The sequence below is a fragment of the Myodes glareolus genome, chromosome 4, assembly GCF_982192425.1.
Source record: "Myodes glareolus chromosome 4, mMyoGla1.1, whole genome shotgun sequence".
Lineage (NCBI taxonomy): Eukaryota > Metazoa > Chordata > Mammalia > Rodentia > Cricetidae > Myodes > Myodes glareolus.
In genome coordinates, this window is record NC_142029.1 from 4,039,385 (window position 1) to 4,049,572 (window position 10,188).

At 49.2% G+C, this 10,188-nt stretch overlaps 1 protein-coding gene and 1 long non-coding RNA gene across 2 annotated transcripts in view; one reads left to right on the forward strand and one right to left on the reverse strand.

The window, feature by feature from the left end:
- The window catches only part of Myrip (myosin VIIA and Rab interacting protein), a 183,592-nt gene extending 181,601 nt beyond the window's left edge, over positions 1-1,991 (reverse strand). The window contains exon 1 of the mRNA XM_048423910.3: positions 1,719-1,991. The gene's annotated coding sequence lies outside the window, so the exon portion shown is untranslated. The remainder of the gene's footprint in view (positions 1-1,718) is intronic.
- Positions 1,992-2,244: 253 nt separating this feature from the next.
- Positions 2,245-6,938, forward strand: LOC125393670 (uncharacterized). The gene is made up of 3 exons (XR_007229899.3): positions 2,245-3,387; positions 4,490-4,656; positions 6,666-6,938. It is a non-coding gene; the product is annotated as an uncharacterized LOC125393670 (long non-coding RNA).
- The last annotated feature ends 3,250 nt before the right edge of the window (positions 6,939-10,188 follow it).

A 10,188-nucleotide genomic window follows, 5' to 3' on the forward strand; every position in this document is an offset into this window, starting at 1 on the left:
CCACAGAGACATGCTTGACTATACACACATGCGAATCGGTACACACACACGCAGAGACAGAGAAGGAGTGCTTCATATACCCCTAGAGTCCCCAGCTCCAGAGACACAGAGGCTCCTCCTCCATAGGTGGGGGAGTAATTCAGAAGACACAGCTGACCACATCTAGGCCATGGACACCCACATGAAGATAAAAAGCAGTCTTTGAAGCTTTACCAAAACTAAATGTCTCCAGAAAAAGATATTCCGATCCGCAGACAGGGTCCTGATGTCACTGTCAAATCTTTGGAGTCACCTCGTTTCCACACCCCTCCCGAGATCCCTGGTGTCTCAACCCCGGTGAATTTTTACAGGGTTCCCTGGGAACCCCAAGAGCTTGCTTGAGCAAGACTGAATCAGGGTGGTTCCATCTTATAGTTGAAGACTATGAGGCTCAAAAGATGCTTGCCAGTCATCACAGGTCTGTAAGACACCTGTCAATCATCACAGGACCATAGCAGTGGTGACATCGCTGAGTGTAAGGGTTGTAGCTGGAGGTTGTGTGGGAACAGGGTAACGGCAGGACAAGAGAACAACTCTCTCCCCAGCCCAAAATGAGAGAGCAGCCTCTCCAAGATCTGAATCACACTGACAACACCTAAGACAAGTGTCCATCTCTCCCTGGGAAAGTCTCGAGAAAATAAACAAAATGTATATTAGAGGGTTGGGGGTGGGGCCGACAGAAATGGAGTCCATTTCAAGGAATCTTCTAGGAGCAGATGGGAGAGACCTTTAGAGGAAGCTGCCTTTTGAAGCATTCCAGCTTCCCTTCTCTGGCCTTCTCTGGTGTGTGTCTCGAAAGAGTGGCTGGGATACAGGTCCTGCGGACGGGGTTTATTTGGAAGACCGGAAGCCAAACACAGGTTATGTATAAGCGCCAGCGCTCAGCAGAGTCCCCGACTCTGCATTCTGCGGAAACATCAGTCAATTAAGTGACCAGAGAGGATGGTGTCTCAGATGCCGCACTTGCGAGGGCTCCCAACACACAAACGCTCACACGGAACGCTCACACGGAAGATTAGCAGAGGTTACCCCCAAAACCTCTGTCGAGACCCTGTGGGGGAACTCGTGATCTCTCCAAGTCTGGTGTCTTTGGAGATGGGGGGGGGGGGAATAGAAAGAGACCATGATGAAAAGCGACACCGCGCCCAGTACCTTCACCAGCGCACCTCTCCTCAACTGGCAGCCTGGGGGCTGAGCCCAGAAGCAGTCTGCCTTGGGGGTTAACGCTGCGCGCCGGCCGTGACCTTCGGAGAGTCCCTAATTAGCCCCATTTTGCTAACATTAGGAGTCTAAAAAGAGTCACGTGGCCTGTGCTGACCAACTGCCGGGTGCGCACCGGGTGGTTTGAGGCACCCGCCAGAGCGCTAGTCCCTTAGCAAGGTGCGCGGTGCACCGCAGCCCGAGCGCTACGTGGCCAGCGCGGAATCGCAGGGGCCAGCTCCCGCCCCAGCAGCCACGGAAAGGGGCGGACATGACTCCGTCCTGGCCAAGTTCAAATCCCCACCAGCCCCTTCGCAGAGGCAGGCTGTCATGCCTCGCATCCCGGGTCTGGGACGCGCACCAGGTGCGGGGGACCGCGCGCGCGACATCTTCAGACACCCACCCCAAAAGTTGCCGCAACGTGGCAGGGGAGCATGGCATCGAGCTGCGGGCGCGGAGGGGAGGGCTCGAGGACTCACCCGGAGTGGCCGGCCTGAAGCAGGTCCGCGGCGAGGCTCATGGATGGAGGCCAGTCTCAGGACCACCGCGCCTCGGGTGGCCCCGGGTCACCTGCCGCAGCCCCTAACGCTCGATCGCGAGGCTGCAGATCCCTGATACTCCCTAGCTGGGGCCGCAGCCACAGTGGGAGCCGGGCAGCGCGGACAGGACGAGGGCGCGCGGCGAAGAGGGAGGCGCCCGCTCCCGGCAGCCAGCCAGCGCCAGCCTAAGCCGCTGCGGCCGCCGCCACCTGCGGGCCCCGCTGACCGCCAATCACAGGCGCCCGGGGCGGCGGCGCGTGCGGAGGCGGGGCGGGGGCGCGTGCGGGGCGGCTGGCGGGAGCGGCGGTGACACCAGCGCGCCTGCGCCGGGACACCGGCCGCCTACCCCGCGAGTTCCTAGCGAGCTCCCCGGGTGCGCGGGTGGCACGCGCCGGGAGGGGCGGGGCGCATTGGGGAAGAGGCGGGACTGGAACTGCGCGCACCCGGGGCGCTGCGGGCTGCGGCGCAGTGCGGTGCGGGGGTCGCAATCGTGAGCAACCCACTACACATCAGACCTAACTTCAGGTCATCCCTAGAGCTGAAGGCAGGCTTTGCAGCCTTGGAGACTTGCCCGCTGAGGGATGGGTCACCGCAACCTGGGCCTGCCTGGTCCTAGGAACAGCGCGATCTGCTGGCTTCAGCCTCACCAAAGACAGCGTGGTTCTTCATCAAGCCTCCTCCCACTCCATTTCCTCTAGGGTATTTTTAGGTCACCATTGTGACCCCCGTCTGGATTCCGTTATTCTCCGGGTAATTTAGTACGCTAGCCACGCTCATTCATTCAATACAGACTACTTCACGCTTGGTTCAAGGGGTTGTTCTAATCCCGCGCGTGCCCCCACAGCCGTTGCTCCTCTGGAGTAGTGAGCCTGCAACTACTGCAAGTGAGGAGTGTATTGGGGCACGTGTCTGCAGTCCATGGTCACTAAAAAATGACTAGGAGTTGAGACTGTCCTGCAACCTATGGCTGCACTGCGCGTTTACATCCAGCGAGCCCAGCGCTCTGACTGCCTCAAGCCTCCAGCAGCTCGGCTGGGAAAACACCTGGGCAGTGTCTCCTGATGGATCAGCGACTCCCTGAGCTCCCAGGTCTAAATCTCATAGGTCAATACGCTGAGGTCGTGTCCTATGTAAACGCATGCAGTGTAAAGGGGAAAACGCCTTTGCAGAGCAGCGAGGGTGGAAAATTAAACAAGAACGTGTAAGGCATTGCATTGGCTTCTCTAAAGAATCAGTTTCCTCCCTCGAGGGACTTTTAAACTGCTAAAATGAAAGAAAGCTTATTTTGTGTGCATTTTATTTATCATCCGTTCTAGCTGTACTTATCCACTAGGTCCAGTTAATATCCACACAGTACAACATTCAACAGTTCCCCAGACTCCCTCCCATTCTTGCCTCTCCGTGTCTCAGCTCCTGCCACTGATGACAGCCAGTATGCGCTCTTCCGGGAGATGATTGTGATGATTCATCTCAACGGTCAGCTCGAGGAGGTCCAGGACCACCTATGAGCCGGTCATCTGCGCATTTCATGCCAGGACTGATGGGGAAGACCCAGCAGCTGTGGGTGGCACCATTCCCTGGGCTGGGATTACATGCTTCCAGGAATGAGGTCAGTCTTCTGTGTGAAAATTACATCCGCCAGCAAACCCCCACCCCCCATGTGCTGGGCTGGAGAGATGGCTCACAGGTTAAACAGCATTGTCTGCTGTTTCAGAGGACCAGAGTGCGATTCCCAGGACCCACGCGTGGCATCACAAGCATCTGTAACTCCAGTTCCAGAGGGTCTGAAGCCCTTTCCTGACCTCCACAAGAACCAGGCATGCAAACAGCATACAGACCTACATGCAGGCAAAACACTCACACACATAAAAATAAGCTAAAACCCCAGTGTCTTTCTTCAATGAATACTAGTCTGTGAACACTATAAAGACAGACCAGCTTTTAAATATTTCTTTATTTTGTGTGTTCGTGGGCATTCAAGTTCCAAGGCGTGCAGGTGGGTGTGGTGGTTTGAATGAAAATGGCCCCTGTTGGCTCATCCAGAGTGGCACTATTAGCAGATTTAGCCTGATTGGAATAGGGGTGGCCTTGATGGAGGTATATCCCTGGGGGGTGGGCTTTGAGAGTTCAAATGCTTAAGCCAGGCCCAGTGGCTCCCACTCTCTTCCTGCTGCCTGTGGATCCAGATGTAGAACTCTTGGCTCCTCCAGTACCGTGTCTGCCTGCTCAACCCACACTTCCGGACATGATGATAATGGACTAAACCTCTGAAACTGTAAACCAGCCCCCCCCCCCAATGATTGTTTGCCTTTATGTAAAAAGCCGATAGGTTCTGAAGCACCCTTGCTACAGATGGTACGTGAGCCGGGTACTAAGGTGGAGACTTAAAAAACACATACACACAGACAGACAGAGACACGAGGACATGGGTCATCCTTCATACAAGAATTCCCCCTTTACTGTGCTCAGGGGCAGCTTGTCTAGGGCTCTGACCACGCCCAGCTCTCAGGATCTTTCAGCTGCAGACTCCTCAGAACTCATGCCCCTGCCATCAAGGTCTTGTGCTCGGAGCAGCTGCAGGCACAAGTGTTTTACTCAATTCACTCCAGCAGGCAAAGGGTCTAATGCAGGCAAAGAAAGTCAAGGGGCCAGGGGTCTGTAGCTCCCAACACCTTTATAAAAGTTTCCGTGGTCATTTTGTCTCTTTGCAGCAGTAGAAAACCTAAGACAAGAGAGTTGATGATTCTCTCTTTACACCATGTGGGTCCCAGGAGTTAAGCTTTGGGTCATCAGGCACCCTAGCCCACTGAGCCACCTCAAGGACTCCAAAGCTGGGCCATTCCTACAGGGAATAAGCCAAGAAGAGCTGGAGAGAGTGGTGAGTTAATCAACCCAATGTTTACCTCTTGCACCTGCCCCCTGGCTGGCCAACAGCCACATCACTTCTCAGGGGGCCTTTGTTAATTTCCTAGCCTCTATGAATGCTCACACACACACACACACACACACACACACACACACACACACTAGAAGCTCGGACCCGCATTTGAGAGATAATGGGCAGCTTTTCTCTTTCTGGGCCTGGGTTAACCTCATTTAATATAATATATTTCAGTTCCTTCCATTTTCCACCAATTTCAGAATTCCGTTTCTCCTCACTGATGAAAAAACCCCGTGGTGTTTACACACCACATTTTCATTACCCACGCATCCGCTGATGGACAGATAGGTCCCTTCCATTTCCTTGCTATTGTGAGTGACAGGGAGTGTGGACAAACCATGACTCTGGGGGTAGAGTATAGAATCCTTTGGGTGCATGCCCAGAAGTGGCAGAGAGATTCATTTTCACCCAGACCTGAAGATCTCAGCTTCCAAATCTGGATCCTAACCCCACAAGGTGGATTTATGAGTGCAGCCTGTCAAGAGGCTTCTTCTCTCACAGGCCTAACAGGCCAGCTGCTTCCTAAGGGTGGCCGCTGGGCTCGAAGATGATTGGACACTGCTCCAGTCTTTGCAGAGCTGCCTTGGCATATGGCTGTCTCACGCAGACTCTCGGAGTCTAAGTCCTAACGTCTCACCTAAGAATTTTGAATGGATTTAGCCAACATCCCAAATAAGTGGAAGAAAGTCCTAAGGGAAACCTGTAGCAGGCTTTCTTTTGGGCCACTAACCAGCTCCCAAATTGTAACATGGAGACTTATTAATTATGAATGCTCGATCGTAGTCCTGGCTTGTCCCACTAGCTCTTATAACTTAATTTAACCTGTTTCTCTTTGTCTATATTTTGCCTCTGGGCTTTTACCTTTCTTTCATTCTGTATGTCCCTACTTTTCCTGCTCCCTCCCTAGCTGGGTGGTGGCTGACTGACTGGCCCTGAATGTCTCCCTCTCTTTCTCCATCATTCTCTCCTTGTTCTCCTCTCTCTCTATAGATAGATAGATAGATAGATAGATAGATAGATAGATAGATAGATATAGATTAGATAGATAGATAGATATAGAATAGATAGATATAGATTAGATAGATAGATATAGATGATATATAGATTAGATAGATAGATATAGATGATATATAGATTATAGATAGATAGATAGATAGATAGATAGATAGATAGATAGATAGATAGATAGATAGATAGATCAAGCCTAGACTCTTCCTCCTACTTATTCTCTCTGCCCACCAGCCCCACCTATCCCTCTCCTGCTTAGCTACTGGCCTGTCAGCTTTTTATTAGACCAATCGGGTGCCTTAGGCAAGCAAGGTGAAACAGCAACACATCTTTACATAATGAAACAAATGTTTCATAAGCAACATACCTTTGCATAGTTAAAGTAATATTCCACAACAGAAACTCATAGAGTGGAAGGAACCCCACCCCCACTCACAGTCCCTCATTTTGGGAAGGGGCCTGCTCTGATTCCTCACCAGAGATAATATTGATTTTTTTTTTATGTCATCTGAAAGGTTTGGCATCTTGAAAATGATTTTGGTGTCCCGGAGCATGGCAAAAAAAAAAAAAATGTTCCAAACTGTGACCTCCATGTTCACTCCATCCTGGAAAATGGTGCCAAACTCCAATCAGACTCATTCTCCCAGTGACTGGAGAGATGCTTCAGTGGTCAACAGCACTGCTGTTCTTGCAGAGGACCTGGATTTTGTTTCCAGCAATTACATCTGGTGGCTCACAGCCATCTATAAGTCCAGTTCCCAGGGGATCTGTCACCCCCTTCTGGCTGCCATAGGTACCATACATACATAGGTGTGGCATACATCTAAACAAACAAATAAAATTCTAAATATCATTTAAAAGAAAGAAAGAAAGATGGACCCACTCTTTTGCCTCCCATGACTCAGAGAAATAACTGGTTTTTTTTTTTTCCATTTCAGGACAATCTTGACCACTGGATGGGCTTTAATGGATTCTTCCCCCAAGAAGAGCTGTTTGACATTTGAGCACACGAAGAGCCGTATCCCGTCTTCTTTTAAAACAGAGCTTGGGCAGTCTATTTCTTAGAAGATTGATGAGTTTGTACTGGCTGGAAAAGGATGTGTCTCGAGAGGATGCTGGGGAGAATTAAAAGAGCATTAATCACAAGACTAGAGTGCTGGTCTGAGCTCCTCTCCTCCTGGATGTGAACTGGACATGCCCCTTAACCTAGCCACACCCTAGGCTCACCAAAAATAAAACACCATGTAACCTTCTCTACGGTCCTGGAATTGTTTTATTAATTGATACAATGCGTATGAAAGTGTTCTGTGCAGAACAAAATTTAGCTTTCGATAGCTATGAAAAATCATCATTTGTGACCTGGAGAGAGTAGACTGACGTAGAACGTCACTGTGCTATTTTGGCATTTCCTAGCACAGAAATGGCAAACTTGAGCCTTCACCTATCTCTCAGCCAATGACACAGCTTTGCCTTGTGCATCCCACTTAGCCCATGCTACATGGCATTAATCGTTTAAGAATTCTCTGGGGCTTTCACTGACTGGAATAGCACTGAGGTCAGAGCCTGGTCAAATCTTTGATTACTATGGGGTATCTGCAGCATTAACCTGGTAAGCTGTACGAAGTTAGTATTTGTTGGATGAAGTTAGTGAGAATAAGAACATGGATAAACTGGGTCTCGTGATAGTTAAAAAGGCCCATCCTATGAATAACATGCTAATGGTGAACAGAAAAACATGACACGCTTGAAGAAAGCATCCTCAGATCACATATGCAGCCAAGATCCTACCTAGAATACACAGAGAAGTCTTAATATTCAACAATAAAACTAAACTCCAAGCAATCCAATTTTAAAATGGACCCAAAACAAACAAACAGAGAGCCGTGAAGTGATATAGCACCAAAGAATACACCCAACAGGCCAACAGGCACCCAAAGACGCTCGCTATCATTAGCCACTAGGGAAATGCACACTGGGACTGTGATCAGATATTGATACACAGCTACCAAAACCTGAAAGAAAAAAATGTGACCACATCACATGGCGGCAAAAAGGCAGAGAAGAAGCATCATGTATACATTGGTAGGAACTTCAATGACACAAAACATATTGGACAGAGATATAACCATCTCTTTTAAAATTCAAACCAGACATAACTTACATAGTGGCAATCATCACCTCCTGCTGTATAAAAATGCTCTTGTACACTGTAAAGATTTTTCATTCATATTGGTTTAATAAAAATGGTGATTGGCCAGTAAGTAGCCAGGCAGGAAGTATAGGCAGGGTGACAAGAGTAGGAGAATTCTGGGAAGAAGCAAGGCAGAGACACAGTCCTCAGTCAGATGCAGAGGAAGCAAGATGAGAATGCCTTACTGAGAAAAGGTACAAGCCACATGGCTAAACATAGATAAGAATTATGGGTTAATTTAAATTGTAAGAGCTAGTTAGTAATAAGCCTGAGCAATAGGTCAAACAGTTGATAATTGATATAAGCCATTTAGTTGGGACTAGATGGCTGTGGGACTGGGTGGGACAGAAACTTTCGTCTACAACCTCTGGCATTTATCCCAGGAACGTGAAAATTTATTATGGGCTGTGGAGATGGTTCAGTCAGGAAAGCATATGCCTCACAAGTATGAGGAACTCCATTTGATCCCCAGACCCATGCTAAAAAGCCAGGAGGTTATAGTCTCAGTGACGAGGAGGCAGAGCCAGGATGATCCCTGGAGCTCCCTGGCCACCAGCCTAGCCTACCTGGTCAATAAGAGACCCTGTCTGAGAAAGAAAATAGATGGCCATTCAGGAAAAACACCTGAGATTGTCCTTGGACCTCCACACACATGAATGTGTGTTGTGAGCAAAAACACCCCGTTATGATACGATATTATTATTTTATACCATGGTACAACAACTATATTTGACAGCTATAAAATAGTCAAGACTGGGGGCTGGGGAGATGGAGTCATGGTTAAGAGAACTGGCTGTTCAGGTAGAGGACCTGTGCTCAATTACTGACACCCATATGGAAATTCACAACCTTGTCTGTAAGTCCAGACCAATGGAAAATGATGTACTCTTCTTGTCTCCATGGATACCAGAAACACATGTACACAGCATACATGCAGGCAAAATACCCACACACAAACATACAAACATAACACATACATACAATCTTTTTAAAAATAGTAATGAATGGGTTTGAGATGTATAAATTCTTTTTGTCCCTTAAACACGGGAAAACCTGAGGCTTTGGAGTGGCACCAGGCACGTGGCTTCTGATGTTCTCCTGGGCAGGCTGTCCCCTGATTGCTGCCTGGCACAATCTGAGGCCCTAGCTGTTCTTTCTGCCATTCTGCAGCTCTCAGATTTACATGACCTCGACATGACATCCCACTGTGATTTTTTCACACGCAAATCTATTTCTATTTTTTCAAATGAGGTTGGATCATTTAGTCAGTTCTCACTAAATCTACATCATGTGAGTATTATACTGTCACTTTGTGTGTGGGGGTGGGGTGGGGGCACATGTAACTCCGGCTTACTCCAAAGCATAGCCTGCCCTGCTTTCTTTGTGGAAATGCCATCATGGAGCCTTCCACACACAGAGAAACACCTCCTGAAATTCCTGTCGGATGTGAAACCCAGCGTACGCCTTTTCACACACACCCTGTGTTAGGTGAGGCTCCTCAGGCACGGAGCCTGGGATAGGAATCTAGGGGCATGTGATTTATTAATGAGCTGCTCCAAGGAGCAAGGGGGAGAGGTGCCCCAGAAAAAAGACCAGTCCAGGACTAAGTCCAAATCCTCCGAAGCCCATGTGGAGTTGTGAAACTTGAGTTGCTTGCACTAAAGCTGCCCCGACCTGTGGCAATGGGCTACTCATTATAACCCGCCAACAACCGATGCTGGGCTGCCCTGTGCGCTGCTGGGTACATGTTCTCCCGTGTGTGGTGACTTACAGAGCCAGTAGGTTCTCACAGTCAGAAACAGGGCGGAAGGCACAAGCCCAGGAGAGGCCGTGTAGAAGAGCACGTAATACAGTCTTTCTGAAGAGTGGTGTACATGTCTGCCGCTGATAAAATGCTTTTTCCAAAGCTGGGTTGGACATGAACACCACACACATCCGCATAATTGAAAGATAAATAAACATGTAGATTTGCAATTGGAACATGGAGTAACCTAACTCCAGGAGGATAGGTGGAAGCCTCTAGAACCCAGCTTCTTGGGATCTGTGACTGAGCACAGACGTGTTAACAGCTACAGCTTACCCTTCAGCACGGGGTCTACTATGGTGTGGACTAGCCAAGGCTTCTTTCAGTTAACAAAAGACTTCTCTGGAGTCAAACCACACAGAGCCTTCCTGTCAATAGCTCCATCTAGAGGCCGCAGGTGGGAATGCACAGTCCAAGTCATGCTGCTGTAGGAAAAAACAAAGGAGCCAGCTATGCTTGGATGTAA